The sequence below is a fragment of the Stegostoma tigrinum genome, chromosome 30 (assembly GCF_030684315.1).
Source record: "Stegostoma tigrinum isolate sSteTig4 chromosome 30, sSteTig4.hap1, whole genome shotgun sequence".
Classification (NCBI taxonomy): Eukaryota; Metazoa; Chordata; class Chondrichthyes; order Orectolobiformes; family Stegostomatidae; genus Stegostoma; species Stegostoma tigrinum.
The window spans coordinates 4,817,359-4,836,690 of NC_081383.1; the positions used below are offsets into that span (position 1 = coordinate 4,817,359).

General features: G+C 40.9%; 1 long non-coding RNA gene across 4 annotated transcripts in view; it reads right to left on the reverse strand.

Annotated features, from left to right (window-relative positions):
• LOC125466023 (uncharacterized) overlaps positions 1 to 19,332 on the reverse strand; it is a 152,504-nt gene that overhangs the window by 95,045 nt on the left and 38,127 nt on the right. The window contains exon 1 of one of the 4 annotated variants that reach the window (XR_007250353.2): positions 6,870 to 6,983. The exons of the other annotated variants lie outside the window; for them this stretch is intronic. This is a non-coding gene — a long non-coding RNA (uncharacterized LOC125466023). Of the gene's footprint in view, positions 1 to 6,869; positions 6,984 to 19,332 lie in introns of those variants that run through there. 4 annotated transcript variants of the gene reach the window in all.

Consider the following 19,332-nt stretch of genomic DNA (forward strand, 5'->3'; position numbering starts at 1 on the left):
GAATATTCTTATCAAGACATGAAGGCAGAGACCCAACTAAAACTAGTTACCCTGTTTGGGCTGTCAAAAAGACCAGCATCTGATCTGGAAGTTACACAAAGACTGGTTCTATACTTCATGCATGTTTAGAGATTGAAATGTAATTATATAATATATAGAATGAAGAGCCTAAAACAGATATCATTTGTCATTTCATTCATGTACAATCTGGAATCTCAGTCATAACCATGTAGTTTGGCACCATTTGACATCTCTAAACCAACCAGTTTATCATTTTATTTTGAACCCTCTCTAAGTGCTTCCTCACTGACTGTGTTTCGGAGTGCACATACAGGCATACTGAGCAGGAAGGTTAGCACAGCACTGTTGTAATGCACAGAAACTCTCATTTGAGTTCCTAGAACTAAGAATAGACATACTGGAAAAATTAGCCTAAGTTCCAACACCCAAACACAATCTACTTGCAAAGTAGACACTGGATCGAGGCAGAAACAGGCTGGCTCTGCTGTTAACGCATGGTTGAATAGCTTCCCAACACCATTCATAGGCTCATACGAACAGATTTTTAAGAAAGGTGAGCAGAAAGCAATGATGAAAAGTTTATAAATCCTACTTCTAAATTTTCACTGAAGTTTAGAAGATTGAGAAGGGATCTCATAGAAACCTATAGAATTCCAACAGGGTAAATGCAGGAAGGATGGTCCCTATATCCGGGCAACTCCAATCCAAGGATATGGAGTGGATAATTTAAGATTAAGACTAGGAGAAATGTCTTCACCCAGAATGTGGTGAGCCTTTAGGATTCTCTGCCACAGAAAGTGATTGAGGCCAAAACGTTGAATGTTTTTAAGATGGAGCTTGACATAGTTCTTCGTGCTAAAGGGATCAAAGGCAATGGGGGAGAAAGTGGGAACAGGGTACTTAGTTGGACGATCAGCCACGGTCATATTGCATGATGCAGCAGGCTCAAAGGATTTAATTGGGTACTCCTGCTCCTATTTTCCATGTTTCTGTAAATATTTTGTAGCCTCAGTCCTTCAGGAAAATTAAAACAAGTACAAATTGCTGTGATGATCTCCCTAAGGCAATTAAGGAAGATCTAAGAAACTGTAGTTAACCACACAATGTGTTGCATATCTAACATGAAGGATGGTCATGAGAAAGGTAGTGAAGGGAAATTGGTCCCTCTGGATCCCTTACCCGATCTGAGTTTACTCTTTCAATCTAGCTTCATGTTCATTTTGGTGCCATGGAGGGGAAAATCTCTCCTGCACTATCTCCACAACAGTTGTATCTTTTGCAAACAAAGGGAAAATAAATTAGTAGAACAATTTCAAATTCAGGCTAAAACAAAACTTCATGAAGGACAAACAGGTAGCCCACTTCAGTTATTGACATTTAACACAAAACTCTACTTGTTTTAATGTCTGCAAAATTATTAAACAGATAACTTAACCAACCAATTATTATTTCTAACAACTGATTTGTTTTTATATTTTCCTATCTGACATTAGATAGGCCAATTGTATGAAAGAAGTGGTTTTTGACAGTTCCAACCATCTCTATTCTCCATTGCAAACCTACTAAAAACATTAAGATGGAATTCTTCTCTCTTTGCACAGTAATGCATGGTACACTCCCTTAGGCTTACATACAGTAACCCCTTGTGTTTCACAAATACATTTCAATATCACACACATAACAAGACATGGTACTATCCCTGTATCACATGTTACTCTCCCCATATCAACACATAGGAACACAGAACAAAGTCCTGGTATTACACACTGCTGGTGTCACAGGTGCTGAAATTTTCTTGCTGCACATTAAACTGTAAAGGAGAAAAATGTTTATTTACATCATCTATTTCCCGACATATGATACCATCATATGATATGATTTTTATTGTCATTGTCATGCTCCCCCTTGAAATACTGTAGTACTTTTAACACTTGTGAATGATCTCCCAATCATAAAGTTATGCTCCAGTTACCTTGCCTCATAATATTAGTCAAAACAAACTTTACAAATTCCAAAAATAAAAATTCGAGTCACAGAGTTATACAGCATGGAAACAGACCCATCGGTCCGACCAGTCCATGCTCAAAATAATCCCAAACTAAACTAGTCCCATCTGCCTGCTCCTGGCCTGTTCATATCTTTTAAACATTGTAATTGTGCCCTCATCCACCACTACCTCAAGAAGTTAATTCCACACACAAACAACCTTCTGTGTAAAAAAATTTCGCTTCTCATGTCTTTTTAACATCTCTCTCCTGTCGTCTTAAAAAGGTGTCCTGGTATTGAAATCCCCAATTTGAAATGCCTTCATACCCATTTCTCCTCCCAGTTTCTGTAACCTCCTTGCAACATTCTAACATCCCTGAATCTATTCAGTTCTGGCCTTTTGCACAATCATGATTTTAATTCCTTGCTCATACGTCTTCCAATGCCCAGTGCAAAGCTCTGGCATTTCTTCCCTAAACCTCTCCACCTCTTCTGTTGTTTAAGATACCCCTTAACATATCTCTCATTGACCAAGTTTTTGAACACTTGTCCTAATATTTGATTATGTGACTCAGATACTGGTTTTGCTTGAAAACACCCTGTAAACTACCTGAGATAATAAAGTGTGAAGCTGGATGAACACAACAGGCCAAGCAGCATCTCAGGAGCACAAAAGCTGACATTTCGGGCCTAGACCCTTCATCCAGCTTCACACTTTATTATCTTGGATTCTCCAGCATCTGCAGTTTCCATTATCACTGTAAAGTACCCGAGAATGTACTACTGTGTAAAGATGATATTTAAATTCAAGTTGCTATTGATATTTGGAATATATCTGTGGCTCACTGCAAAAATGTTGTTCACAAATTCCAATAATGTTATGTCTGTGCAGACAGAGAGAAATATGCTGCATAAAGGCAAGCTCTTTGTTACTTTTCTCAGTATTATTGTTATCTATCTAATGCAAACTATACGAGTTGACTAGTGGTCAACTGTAGTGCACTTACAATAAATTTACATTGATGATTTAACAAAGAATCATCTCGCAGTGTTCAGTCTGTGCCACCTTCACAGGGTACACTTGATCATATCACCACACCAGAAGATTCAAGCTGATTAAAGTAAAATTCTAAATACTGGGACATTGAACAGTCATTGGTAGTTTGTGAAACTGATCACTAACTTCAGAAATTAATTTCATAGATCATAGATCATAGAATCATAGAATCCCTACAGTGTGGAAACAGGCCCTTCGGCCCAACAAGTCCACACCAAACCTCAAAGCATTCCACCCAGACCCATCCCCCTATAACCCACCGAATTGACACATCCCTGAGCACTACCGGCAATTTCACATGGCCAATCCACCCAGCCTGCACATCTTTGGACATCTTTCAAACTTTTTGTGTCATTCAAGCCCCTCAATTAGAGTCTGCAACACATTCATGTGTAGTCATTGTTCTCTGTATAAACGACTTAAACCTCTGGATTAGATCTGAACTGTTATAACTCACTCCTGGATATTAATTATTTTAAATAGAAGCTACACAAACTCCTTGATTAGATTGGAGTCTGTAACTTGATAGTGGATATTTATTAGGTCTGTGTATAAAAAACAGATTTCAAACTGTACTAGATTCCTGGATATTCATGATACAATATATAAAACATTTGACCCCCCTTTATTAAATCTCAGTGAATAACTCATTCTCGAGTACTCCTTATTCTACATTAAACCAGTAAATTCTTCTAATTTCACTAAATTTTAGTTCACTTTCTCTATACTTATTATTCAAAACAAATATTTTCTATCAGGCATATTATTTAAGTATTAATTCTGCAGATATATATGTCTATTAGAGATGCAGTTTTTGCCATTAACAGTATTGTTGATGTACAGTGTTAACCTGGTCAAGGTTTATCACTTAAATTATGCAAATTACCCACCCTTTACCTCATTGCTTAGTGTAGGGTATTGCTGTGCAAAAATTGATGCCATAGAATGAGAATGCCTATTTGAAATAGCTTCCTTAGCTGAAAAATACTTTTGTAAAAGAATAGCAACAACAACTTATATTTGTGTGGCACTTCAAAAACTAAAATACCCAAAGTCTTTGCAGAAACATTATCAAAGATAATTAACAACTTCCATCATCAGAAGTTACTTTGACCAAACGTTTAGTCAAGGACAATGTTATGAAATGTATCTACACACAAAGGGTACAAGAGGTTTTTAACTCTAGTCCCAAATGACAGCAGATGTTGGATCTGTTAATGATTTTATATCTAATTATTAAAACTAATAATTTGAAATTAAATATGAGATAGATTTGTTTTGCTATGGAAAGGTTAAACGGATATGGCCCAAAGGCAGGTGGATGGAGTTAGGCCACAGAGCAGCCACAATCTCACTGAATGACAGAACAGGCTCCAGGGGCTAAATTAGCCTAGTCCAGTTCCTACTTTCTTGTGTTTAAGGAATTAGGTTTTGGAGTTTTCTTAAATATGGAGATGGACGGAAAGAGGTGGAAAATTTAAGAGAGCAGGGCTTCAATTGATTGGAGCCAGAGAAGCCACAGATTTGGGAGATTTGTAGGATTACAGAGTTGAAGGTGAGCTAGACCAAGAAGGGGGCTGCACAGCAAGGATGAGAATTTCGTAATCCAGGAGTCCCCGTGCAGGTCGGGAGTTAATGGACAAATGAGATCCTTGCAAGTTAGTTCTGAGATGGTGAAACCGTGCTAGAGTTCTCTAAGTCTCTATTTTTTTGGTCAAATTTCTGTCTTTTAAAAACTGGTCCAGTTCAACACTAGAATTCCACCGCATGGACTCATTAATTATTTCTAAAGCTGCCACCCTAACACAGCGATATGGCAGTCACTGCTGTTATACGTCCAGCACTTGAACTAGTTGCCTACAGTGAGTCTTTAAGACTGATTTAAGACTGTTGACCTAGATCTGGCAGGCCAGACTGACGGTCAGTGACCGTCAATGGGAATTAAGCAGGTGAAGGACTGAGCCACCGTCGGTGTTTCTGCATGAGCGCTCCCTGCCAGGAAACAGCGGGGTCAGTTCCAAAGCATCTCCCAGGGAGGCCGCGCTGCAAGCCGGCCCGCTGTCCGCCCGCAGCCCCGCCGAGCTCCCCGGGCGCAAGCACAGGCGCAACTCGCAGCGCAAATCCGAGGCAAACAAAGAAGCAGCGAGGGGCAAAGACAGGAGAAATTTGCAAAAGCAAATCTGCTGTGTTGGAAGATTTCACACCAGTTTCCAGAAGAATGGCAGAATCAACCCCAGATTACTCCAAACCCTTATCACTGACCAGTCTGTACCATACCGCCGCCGGGTTGGAGGCGAGAGAGCAGCCCTGTCTAAATTTTCACTCCAGCTACAAAATTAACCGGAATTTAATAGAATGAACGGATCCTCCTCTCTGCCTTGTTTTGCCCTCATCAAGCCTCCCTCTCCCAAGTACCTTATTTTCTGCCTTCCTTCCTAGCTACCTCATTCACTGCTCCCCTCACCTCCTCCTCCTTCTCCCCCATAGATCTCCCTGTTTTCTACCCCCACCTCACTCACTGCTTCCCCGTCACCCTTTCTCCCTCTTCTTCATCTTCCTCTCTTTTCTATCCTCATCTCCCTCCACCTTTACACGATTGCATTCCTTTGGGGGCGATTATCAGAGCTCTCGATGATTTCTCCACCGGTTCTGTCCCTCTTGACAATAAATCTCCAGCCAGCCATTCCCTAAATTTCCAATGAAGTAGTTATGCTCACGCAAAACAAAAAAATACCCCGGTATATTAGCCCAGCTCTAAATTGATTCAGTTGCTAAGGTTCCTCGTCCGCCGCCACTAAAAATCTCTGGACATTCACCATCTAATCCTTAAAATCAACAGAGAGGCAGCCCAGACTCTTTGGTGTCCCACATTCTCCAGGACAGTCTGTCTAATTTTCAGATCTCCTGTCCGAAATGCGGGAGGGAGAACTCTGGAAAAGTCTTCATCCTTATCACTTTTTTTTCCCGATTGAAAGACATTTTCATCTTCATTCCGTCACTCTCCGTGCAGGCGGGGAGGCTCCCGGTGAAACTCGAAGCCGTTTTTACATTCGGTTCTCTAGCTTTATGATATGGTTCAACAAATCTCATACAGCTAGATAACCAAAGAAAAAAACAGCCACACCAAAAAAGAAATCACAGCCGCGACTCCCAGGAGCAGAAAGAGTGGACAAACTCTTCATCTTCGTTCTGAAGCTCTCTCTTCAGGAGATTTTTCATCTTCACCCTGAAGACCCTGTGAAACCCTCAAAACTGTCCCCCCAACTCTTGCAATCTTTGCTAATCATTAGAAGCTGTCCCCTAAGCCATTGATAACTTTCAATCTTAACACCTAACTGGGATTTGTTCAGAACACAGAGAGAAAAAAATATGCTTGACATCACAGCGGACCTTTCCAGCATTTTTTTTTGTTTTTTTCAGTACAGATTCCAGCATCTGCAGTTATTTGCTCCCACGTGGGTATTTGTTCATATCTGCCTAACACTCTCAATCTGCGGTCCTGTCCTAATGTTGACCACCCCCCACCCGACTCCCCAACAAACACAAATAAAGTTCACTCTCCCCAACTTCAGAAACAACAAAAAAGGGTCAACTATAACATCTAAGCAAGCACAAAACAATTTGATTTCTTATTTTAAAAATATTGGTGTAACTTGTCCATTCCGAACGAAAACAAACTAAAACCAAGCCGTTCCCTCCTCATGCAATCTCTGATTCTCACCCAGTTCACAGAGAGAAAAAGAAAATTCAACAAAAGAAAAATAAGCAGTCGAACTGTTGACCGAGGCCCGGACAGACAGCAAACCTTGTAGGATATCATTTTAACCACCGCATATCTAATCAGACGAAATCCCAGCGAAATCTCTGACAACACATAACGCTTGCCTGGTCACCGCACTGTTCCTCCGCTCAGTCCTTGATTCACAGCGCTGGGAGATTGGTTATTCAGACAGTGTCCCGGCTGCTATGGCAACATCATAATAGTTTGCACTGACCCCCACAGCCACCCCTACTACACCCCCCCCCAACCAACCCATACCCCCAAGAATAAAGCCGCAAAACAAACGTTGTATTAAAAGAGTTTCACAAACACTGGCGCCCCAACACAAACACACGTGCTAAATGGTCTTATCTGTCCAGAGAGGCGACGAGACTGCGATCGCGTTCCTGTCCTCTAAGTCTGACTGCCCTGGTCTTGCTGGGTACCAGCCTGACAGTCCGTACCCTGTGCTCTGCTGTCCAACCGAGTTCAGGACTCTAGGCCAAAGGTCGACTGATTAGGAGAATGCCGATGTCGTCTTGCAGCTGGGTGTGCCTATTGATACACAGCTACACCCGACGTCTCCCGTCCCTCTATCTGCCTCAGTTACTCCACTTCCTCCTCAACGACCTTTCCTTGATGTTGAAACTTTCACTCAAACTTCCCTTTTTAGTCCCCCTTCCCACTTTCCCACTTCTCGTCGCTCTTGCTGGGTTCTAACTTCAGCAGAGCAAGACTGACAACTGTCCAATGCGTCCATTGTTCAAGCGCAACTCCAGGCAGCCCACTAACCCGAGTTGCTGACTGGATATTTCACTGTGGTGGGCATCATAGCCCAGCTCAGTGACATTCCAACCTGATGCCCTTGCAATTACGGGTAACTTTAACCTTCAGCACAAGGATAGCAACAGAAACAAAACAAAGAACTCCAGATGCTGGAAATCTGAGACAAAAGTTCCTGGAGAAACCCAGCCTGTCTGGCAGCGCCTGCGAAGTGAAGCTGCTCTGACGAAAAATCACTGGACCCAAAGTGTCAACTCTCTTTCTCTCTCCACCGATGCTACCAGACCTGCTGAGGTGCTTCAGCTAAATTTCTGTGCTTGCGTTGAAACCAGAAATACGTTGGGGGATACACTGGGAAAGGATTGACAGGCTGGCTCTCAGCTTGAAATAAGCAGTTGGAGTGTGACCTAACTGAATTTTTAAAAATGATTAGTGGCTTGGACTGATTGGTTACATAGAGAATGCTTCCTCTTATGGGATGAGTGTAACCAGACACCATCAATATAAGATAGCCACCAAGAACTTCATTAGGAAATTCAAAAGGAACTTCCTGAATCAGAGAGTAATGAGAAAGTGGAACTGGTTCCTATAGAGAGGTGTTCAATAATATAAATGCAGTAAAGGGGAAACAAGACAAGTACCTGAGAGAGATTAGAATCGAGGATTACAATGGTACATTTAGAAAATAAACTAAGGGACGGAGGCCATTTGGGACATAAATACAGGGACATACTGGTTGGACTGAATAGTCTGCTTTTGAACCATTAGTCCAATGCATTTTGTTTAGTCTTATGAGAGAGATGAAGACGTGTTGTAAAACTACACTGAAAAATGTGGAGATTGAGGAAGTTCTTATAAAGGTGAAGAGAAGCTAAAGTAGTTCACGAGCAGAGTAGGACTGAAAATTTTGATATTAGTCATGGGGTTAAAGTAATGATAAGTGTAGGTGAGTGGAAGATTACAACAATCAGAACTGAACATTTAGAAGAGATAGGCTGGTGATAAAGACAAGATTGGATTTAATAGGTGGCGTGTTGGATTCAATAAAATTTTGGGAGCAAGTCAGCATTAATAAAGACTGGAAAAATTGGGAGATATTGCAAGACAGGACATAAACTGTAAACTCCCCAGTCAAGTTGCAGTTCAGTATTGTAATAGGTTAGAATGTGAGGAAGGTGATGTGGGGAAAGATCTGGGGGACGATTCAGATCATCTGATCTGCAACTGAACAACAAAAATCTGCAGTAACAACAGAGATGGGAATCATTGCAGAGGTAAGAATGCATGACCTTGGGATATGAGGTTCAAAGTTCATTGAGAGTCAAACAGAATGTCATATTTTTGAGTGACCTGTTTAACTTGGCAGGGTATACCTAGACATGATTTGAGTCAGTGGCAAGGAAGTGGACATGGTGGCAAGGCTACATACTTCTCTAGCCACTGAAATCCAACAGTTATGTCCCAACCATTGCAAAGGAGTGAATAAGCAACATAATGTTTTGTGTCTCATGTGAACATTCAGCAATACTCTCCCAAAAAAAAACAAAGCAAAACCACCACCACCAAGAATGGTTAAATCTCCTCGGACAACAATGTAAGACCATCTACACATAATATCAGAGCCACTGAGACACAAAAGCTTTCAAACCCTTCCTCTTTTCTTTCCCAATTTCATTCAGTCTTCTGGCCCTATCCTTACCCAATCCTGATCCTTCTGACTCCAAGCTCCATTCTTCTTCCTTCCTGACCCTCACCTCAATATCCTTTCCTGCATTCTCATTTCTAATTTCTTCTTGACCCTCATCCTAAATATCCTTTGGCTCTTCAAAGCTTGAAATCTGGTTACCTGGACAAATAATTCTTTCCAAAAATTCTGAATGTTATTTCAGACACCTCAATGACAAGGCTCAATAGTAATTTAGATTGGGGAAGGTAAGAGATCTGAGGCTGAGCCCTGAAATAAATTGACTCTTCATTCTTAAAACAGATAGACTCTGTTAGAGAGTGTTCTGTCTTGGAGTTGATATAGAACATAGAACATAGAACATAGAACAGTACAGCACAGAACAGGCCCTTCAGCCCACAATGTTGTGCCGACCATTGATCCTCATGTATGCACCCTCAAATTTCTGAGACCATATACATGTCCAGCAGTCTCTTAAATGACCCCAATGACCTTGCTTCCACAACTGCTGCTGGCAACGCATTCCATGCTCTCACAACTCTCTGCGTAAAGAACCTGCCTCTGACATCCCCTCTATACTTTCCACCAACCAGCTTAAAACTATGACCCCTCGTGCTAGCCATTTCTGCCCTGGGAAATAGTCTCTGGCTATCAACTCTATCTATGCCTCTCATTATCTTGTATACCTCAATTAGGTCCCCTCTCCTCCTCCTTTTCTCCAATGAAAAGAGACCGAGCTCAGTCAACCTCTCTTCATAAGATAAGCCCTCCAGTCCAGGCAGCATCCTGGTAAACCTCCTCTGAACCCTCTCCAAAGCATCCACATCTTTCCTATAATAGGGCGCCCAGAACTGGACGCAGTATTCCAAGTGCGGTCTAACCAAAGTTTTACAGAGCTGCAACAAGATCTCACGACTCTTAAACTCAATCCCCCTGTTAATGAAAGCCAAAACACCATATGCTTTCTTAACAACCCTGTCCACTTGGGTGGCCATTTTAAGGGATCTATGTATCTGCACACCAAGATCCCTCTGTTCCTCCACGCTGCCAAGAATCCTATCCTTAATCCTGTACTCAGCTTTCAAATTCGACCTTCCAAAATGCATCACCTCGCATTTATCCAGGTTGAACTCCATCTGCCACCTCTCAGCCCATCTCTGCATCCTGTCAATGTCCCGCTGCAGCCTACAACAGCCCTCTACACTGTCAACGACACCTCCGACCTTTGTGTCGTCTGCAAACTTGCTGACCCATCCTTCAATTCCCTCGTCCAAGTCATTAATAAAAATTACAAACAGTAGAGGCCCAAGGACAGAGCCCTGTGGAACTCCACTCACCACTGACTTCCAGGCAGAATATGAGGCCACATTTTGTTCACCTGGGAACTGTTTTTTATTCTTTAAACTACAGCAATTAAGCTGTTTAGTAAATCAATCAAACAGTATTTTGAACCTTGTTGCAAATACTGAACACTGAAGTCTTTTAAGCCGCTCTACATTGACATGTTGAAGTAACAATGATGAAATTCACTTCACAAGTAACTTTCTGCTGTGGAATAGAATAATCCTGAAGTGAAGGGATATTTCTTCAGTGAAAGCATTTGAAAAAAACTTTTTTAGGGATAGGTGTTACTTTCATCACAGACAAGATAGATCATGCTACATTTCAATATGAGTGTCACTTAAAAGCATAAAATACCAGAACTTAGCAACTTGGGAGAAAGTCATTTTGAGCCATTGTGATCATGGCAGGACTTTGAAAGCTACTCAATAATCCAACTCACCCATGTTCATAACCATAGCCATGTGCACTTTCTTCCTTTTCAGCCAAGGGAAGATTAATTTGCATTTATATTGTGTTATTCACAACTACTAGATGACTCAAAGATACCAACAAAGCACTTTTGAAACATATACATGGGTTTGGGAATTGGGCCAGCCATTTCTTATCCAGACTAAATGATTTAACAATATTAAGCATAACTTTTCTGTTCCACCTCTTCCAGTGTCCACATCATTTCCTTTTCCTTATGATTTTAGCAGCATCTTCTTTGGAAAAGACAGATGCAAAGTACTCATTTAGTATCTTAGTCATTCCCCCTGCCTCCATCTTAAATCATAGAATAGAATCAGACAGTGCATTGAGTCTGCACTGCCAAAATGACACAAAATTTATTCAAGTCCCCATTTCCAGCACTAAGCCCAAAGCTTTGAATGTTATGACATTTCAAGTGCTCATCTAAGTACTTTTTAAAGGTTTTGATCTTGATCCCCAATTCGGCTAACTCCTCCTTTCATAATTCTTTTACTACTTTTACTTTATACATGACCTTAGGATTCCCTTTTATGTTAGCTGCCCATCTCTTCTCATAATCTGTCTTTGCTTTTCTTTTTTCACATCCCTGTGCACTTTCTATCTTCAGCCACATTCTCACTTGTATTATGAACCTGACATCTGGCAAATGCATCCTTTTCCTGCCTTACCCTTTTCTCTATGATCCAGAAAGAACTTTGCTTTGCATATCCTACATTTTCTCTTTGTGATAATACTAACTTTACCTGGAACCTTGGTTAGACATGACTTGTTGTTCTGGTCTCCATACTACAAGAAAAATATTTAAACATTTATAAATAACAAAAAATAACAAAAGCATAATACACACTTAAAAATGTGCCATGCTGGATGAAGTTAGTGCAGCTCAGTTTGATTCAGTGGTAGCCTTTGAGTCAGAAGATCGTAGGAAAATATGATCAGGAAGTATTGAGGAGTATTGTGAACAATTACAAGGACTCAAGAAATAAATCAGTATTTTCACAGAAAATCTTGCACAAACACTTGCATATACACAAGCTGAAGGATTTCCAATCATTCTACAATATATCCAGACACAAGCTACTCTCTTACACATGCCCAAATACAAAACTATGTAGACTCAATGTCCACACCCATGAACATGCATTTACAACATATTCTTGTACTTGAATAGTGCTATGCACAGGTAGATGCAGAAGAATATTGGTTTGAACCCCATCAAAACCTTTCACATAATTTGGGCTGGCATTTCTAGTGCAGTGAAAACAACAAATGCTGGAAGCCACAGCTGGTCAGACAGCATCCATGGAGACAGAGCTAGCTAATGTTTCATATCTAGATGACTCTTTGAAGAGTCATCTAGACTCAAAACATTAACTTGTTCTCTCTCCCTGGATGCTGTCTGGCCCAATGTGATCTCCAGCACTTCTTGTTTCCAGTGCAGATTCCAGCATCTGCAGTAATTTGTTGCTACTTCTACTCCAGTTTTGAGGGGCTGCTGGCCATCCTTCAAATGAAACAGTAAGCAGAGACATCATTTGTTCAGTTGGAAGATCTCTTCACACTATTAGAAAAATAGCAATATATTTGCCTAGATGACACTCCACTCTATATCAAAATCAGTCATTCAGCCAATATCTATTTTTGATAATATGCTGTGGACAAATTGCCAGCAGTTGTAACCAACATTGACTACACTACTACACTTCAAAATGTAGCTGATTGAATGTGAGATGTTTGGTGATGTCCTGAAGTTTTTGTAAGGTATTATATGCCCTCAAGTTCCTATATATCAATTGTTTACTGTGCAAAAATATCCCTGATACTTGTACAAAGGCAAGGAGGTTAGTAGAGCGCCCAAATGCTCATACTTCAACAATGTTGGTCTCTGGTCCATGATTATTATTGTCTTACTTTGTGCTGTAATGAAAGCTCTTGCTTATACACAGGGATTGACTTGCAACAGTCTGTGGGCTGGATTTTACATTTTTTGGTGAAGTGCAAGTTTTGCATCAGGTTTTTAGGAGGGGCTCTTGCTGCAAGGCTTCACTAGATTTCTCGCCATATCTTACCTGTCCCGCCTCAATAACTATCCTCCCTCATGGCATTCTGCTTGCCTGATTCTAGCCCCATGTTACCATATGCCAGTCCCAGAACAACTCACCACTCAGTGTATATCTGCTGAAGGACTGATAGGTATTGACCCTGTGTTAAAGGTGACTTTAAAAGGAAACTGAAAACAAAATACTGCGGATGGTGGAAATCTGAATCAAAAACAGAAATTACTGGAGAAACTCAGCAGATCTGGCAACATCTGTGGAGAGAAAACAAAGTTAACATTTAGGGACCAGTGATCTTTCTTATGGGCATTGGCTCTACTTTCTCTCCACAGAGGCAGCTAGACCTGTTGAGTTTCTCCAGTAACTTATGTTTTTGGGTCCTTAAAAGGCCTTAGTGCACCCTGATAAACACTGATAATTTGGCATTGTCTCTCACCAGCAATGTAATGGCACAGCCCCCACAAAGGTACATAGCTTATGATGCACAGCTGACACAGCTGACACTCCCTAGCACTTTCTACACCATTCTCTTATGTTAGTTGCTGTTTAATACAGTTGATTCATCCTCGGTTATAGCCAATCTAAACACCCTCTCTAAGTCACCACTACTTTGTCCCAATGTCCACTGGAGGCCCGCATGGGCTTGACATGGTCCTGTACAGCAAGAAAGTGGACAATATTAAAATACGAGCTTTTATTTACAGCCTCCAAAAGTGAACACAAACAAAATGATTAGAGACTGTTTACTCCAACAATGTTGTCATCATGAACAATGACTATTTTATGTCCCATGATGGGCTGCTGCAACTGGGAGTCAGTGAGGTCTTGTCTGCCTCATAGCACCCCATATAGTTCAGCTCTGTCATGGACAAGGAGAGTTTCCTCTTCCCCAGTATCTCCATATCCTCCTCAGAAGTCTGCTCCCAATCCCTCAGATCCTTGGCATCCATCACATTGCCTTGTTGCCTGCTCCAATTGTTCAGAACATAGAATGTCAGGATGATGTGGCACACTGTCTATGCTGGAGGGGCCTGCAGGCTGCTCCAAGCTATGGAACTGCATCTTCAGGAGCTCGATTGTCTGCTCTACACAGCCCCAGTCACAGCATACGCACTAAGTTGGCAGTGGTCCCACACCAGCTGAGGGACCAATAAACTATACAAAAAAGTGAGTGCCTGCTGACCTCCAAACCCCTTCCCTTCCCAAACCCCCATCAACCATTCAATATTGCACTGCATTCAGCAGAGCCCATCGTTATATTTACTTGACAGGTAATGCAGCGATATTCCCCACAATGCCAAAATACCTTTGAAAGTTTCACGTGATGGCATGCTTAGTTCCAGAATTCAACTTTTTTTAAAGCATTGCCACTAATTTGTGCCTCCTTGAGATGCCAAAGTTAGATTAGCAAGCACCAATGGCTCAGTGCCATTTGCCTTTGACCAAAATTTGAAGCTTAAACGCTCTGCATGCATTGCAAATATATGAAATGCATGGGTGACATGCAGCTGCAGGTTGCAAATACTTGCTTTCAATTTCCAGCAGACACTGATCCCACACTTTCTCCCATCAAACTGACACTCACCCCACTCCCCTCCTCCAACTTCCTGGACATTGCCCAAACTATTTTCCCAATGTTTTTCACATTTAGACAATGGCAAGTGATGGTAGGGAATGCAGCTCCTGGTGGCCATGTCTATGTGGGACTCCTCCTGGCCGCCAGCTTATTACCCTCCCACCCCATCACCTTCAAAGCCTCCATGTCCTACCACGCTGTACCTTGACAGCCCATTTACATTCGGCGAAGAGAGGACGTTTGAAAGCAAAGTTCAAGCTTGTTTGGCGCATTTGGTAAGACAGGAAACTGAACATTAATGAGGTAAATTGTGGTATTAATCAGGCATTTAACAAGCAATAATTCTCCATAATTGGCAACTGACAGTAAGCAACTTGCCACGCCACTCTGCAATTACAAAAAAAATCAGTGAATTGCCCCCGATATCAAGATAGGTCTTGCAAAAATCTGCTATAAATCTCACCACAGCCCGCATCATTCAGGCCCCTGGAAGATTCTACCTAAATAATCTAATTTTAAATAGCAATAGTACAAAATAAAGATAAATAAACATACTTATTAGGTATGGGGGAAGGCTAAGAATTTAAATCCAATTCAATTTTCTCAATTACGTTCAAGCTGTCTAATAAAATTGGAAACATCTTAATATAGAGCTGAATAATTCTTACCCCTTGGCGCCTATTCAGAAAAAGGTTATCATGCTCACAAAGATAAACTTGCTAAATCTTCTTTTGGGGAAGTTAAAGAGTCAAGGTTGTTCCCAACAATGAGGTGTTATACCTATAATTATCATTTTCATGCCCAGTGAGGTGACAGTCCTTTGTATTGAGATGTTTATCTTCAAAAACTTCATTAGCTATGAAGGGCTTCAAAACACCTTGAAATTGTGCATGGCACTATAGAAATGCAAGATATTTGCTCCTTTTAGTAGTATATTATAAATTTTCCTGCCTATTCACCCCAAGCCGAAGATATTCCCAGAAACGATTACAACTATAAAACCATACAAGGCTGAAGTGGGTCATTTAATCACATCCAAGAGAACGGGAGGGAAACCATCATGGATTATTTTTAGGGTGAATTACTGTCCATGATTTAAAGAACACTGGTCTATTAAGGTATGACAATGTCTTGAAAAGTAATTTAACCAGATTTGGTTTGGTTGCTTACAATGAAACTGAAAATTCAAAGCTGCCAACTTGGTGACAGTTTTGAAGTGTCACAGCAGACTCAAAACATTAACCCTATTTCTCTCTCCTCAGATGCTGCCAGATCTGCTGAGTTTCTCCAGCATTCTCTGTGTTTGTTTCAGATTTCCAGCAACCGCAGGACTTTGCTTCTTGTCCAGATTAGCTGTGATACAGATTTAGATGTGGCAAATCTCAGGATATCTTTGCCAACACGTTATCTGGCTCCCAAGTTTATCAATCCAAGATTTGCAAAATTACTTCTGGTGGCCTCTCAATGTCCGCATTTAGCACAATGTATGTTATCCTGGAATCACAGATTTTTTTTTCCCCCAATGCAGAAGGAGGCCATTTGGTTCATCATGTCTGGACTGGAACTCTGATGTGTATTATGTCTTAGTGCCACTCTCCTGCCTTTTCCCAACAGCCTTGCACAATGTTCCTATTCAAATAATCCTAGTGAATGCCCCAGTTGAAATTACTTCCATTGGACTTCTTGGCAGTGGATTCTAAACCTAACCACTCACTTTGTGAAACAGATTTTTTTTCTCACATTGCATTTACCACTTGCAAGTTATTTTAAATGTGCCCTTTTTATTCATAGTCCTTTTATGAGTGACAACACTTTCTTCCTGTCCACTCTGTACACACCATGATTTTGAAAATTTCTGTCTAACCTCCTCTTTGCTTTCTTCCCTCCAAGAAAATCATTTCCAATTTCACCAACCTATCCACATCCCTGGAATCATACTATGAAACATCTTCTGTGTTTTCTTCAAGGCACTCATATCCTTGCTGAAGTGTGGTGCCCAGAACTGTACATAATATAATAGGAGGTCTAAATAGGGCCCTACACATGTTCAATCTAACCTCTTTGCTATTGTACTGTATCCTCCTATTAGTAAAGCCTAGGATACTGTACACTTTATTAACTGCTCTCTTCAGTTTTCTAAGTCAGACATATGGAAACTTATATTTGAAGGCCACACATTCTGATTGGTGTAAAAAGAATAGCTTTCAATATTCTGAAAAAGCTGATTTTGCTAGCTGCATTCATTTACCATTAAGATCAACCATAGACTTTGGCACAAGCTTCCAGTGATGTAAACTCAGTTTGCTAGAAGCATCTATCAATAAAAACTGACTTGCTGTCAAGAAAGAAAGAGCATAGAAGAAAGAGAGAATAAGAGAGGAAAGGAAAAAAGAGAAGAAAGAAACAAAGAAATACAGGTTTTCAGACTACATTATATTTATACACTGCCCTGTAACTTCCTAACTTAATGCATTCTTCTCTTTCTTCCTCTCATAACCCACTTTCTATTCAAATCCCATCCTTTTGACTCAGACTTTTTGTATAAATTCCTAACATCCTTCTGCCATAGTTTTGTTATCTGCTCTCCTCTACATCTCCATTGAGAAGGACCTTGGAATGTTGTTTCTGTTAAGGGTGCTGTATAACAGTAAGTTAACCATCTCAATGGTGAAGTTGAAGCCAAATTAAATCAGACAAAAGCAGATTTTCACTGGCTGCTTGTGACATCAGTGCAGCAAAGGAAATGCATAGCCTCACTTCTGCCTCTGGAAATTCTTAAACATTTGTTGTCTTGAAAGTATTAACTCACATTATGCAACAGTATGACCTGAAAATCAGTCAGTATCTTGACTATCCCTTGTGCTCTTTCTTTACGCCATGAGGCTGGATATCGTTGACCAGATCACTGTATGGCTTTGAGCAACATAATATTTTTTGCATCAGCCCAATTATGTTCTGACCAACTATCCTCAGAGGTATGATCTAGCAGAGGCTGTAGTGGGGAGGGCTAGAATACAAGAACAGAGATATACTGCTGAGGCTGTATAAGGTTCTGATCAGACTGCATTTGGAATCTTGTAAGCAGTTTCGGGCCTCCTATCTAAGGAAGGATGTGCTGACACTGGAGGGTTCCAGAGAAGATTTACAAGAATGATCCGAGGGATGAAGGTCTTGTCATTTGAGAAGAGATTGAGGATTCTGGGTCTGTAGTCGAGGCAGTTTATAAGAATGAGGAAGAAATCTCATTGAAACTTGCAGAATACCAAGTGGCATGGATAGAGTGGACCTGGAACGATGTTTTTACTATTAGGAGAGACTGAGACCTGAAGGAACAGCCTCAGAGAAAAGAGACAACTTTTTGGAACTGAGATGAGGAGGAACTTCTTCAGCCAGAGGGTGGTGAATCTGTGGAATTCATTGCCACAGAGACCTGTCATTGTCATTGAATGTTTCTAAGACAAAGATAGACAGGTTTTTGATGAGTAAGGGGATCAAGGATTACGGGGAGAAGATAGAAGAGTGAGGTTGAGAAATATATCCGCCATGATCAAATGGCAAAGCAGAATCAATGGGCTGAAAGACCTAATTCTGCTCCTGGGTCTTGTGGTCTGATGGAGCATGAATGTACATTTCTTGAAGCCTTTTTTCTCATTCCTAGAACAAAAAACAACTTCCAAAGCTCTCCAAACTTTCAGTTGATATCAAACTCAGAAGGGGCCATAACTGGTAGGGAGAAAGTACATCAGGCAGAAGGATAGTGACAGGTTACCCTGTGGCTAAAGAAATTCCTCCTCATCTCAGCTCTGAAAAGTTGTCTATTTTCACTGAGGCTGTTCCCTCAGGTCCCAGTCTCTCCAAATAGTGGAAACATCGTTTTCATGTCCACCTTATCCAGGCCACTCGGTATTCTGTAAGTTTCAATGAGATTCCCTCCACATCCTTCTAAACCCCGCTGAGTATAGATTCAGGGACAGGTTGAAAAATTTGGTCTTCACAAGGGAAATGACACCGAATGTTGAGAAATGTAATCGTTAAGTCATGGAACGGAAGACAACACCATGTAGAAGGAACTCCAAACTGGGTCAGTTGTTAATGTTCTTGCCTCTTGAATGTTAAGGGTTCACGTCCAAAACGCAGACTCAAGCATGAAGCCTAGGCTGACACTTCTCTGTGCAATCCAGCGCAGGGAGATCTTAATGTCATGTGTTCCCAAGGTTCATCATCATTCTCACAATATCAGTGGGCATTTAAAAGGAGAACAGAGTAAAATAATATGCTCAATGGCTCTTCAAGGTGTTCCAATAGTGTGTTTTCCACTGAAGGTAAGAAATAGGTGTTAGGTTGTATGGCTAAGACCTTTGAATATGGAACAAGGAACACAACACTTAGACTTATATAGCTCAGGTGTGAGCCCACTTGAAGAAGTGATTGGTTTTCAGTCCCAACACAGTGATGGACATTCATACTTGAGAGAAAGTGGAGAATCAGCTGACTAACATGATAAATTAAGCTTTCAAGTCTTCTTTTTACAAGTTTTAAATATGAAGATGAGCTTTGAAGAATTTCCAGGAAGATGGTGGCATCGAGATTATG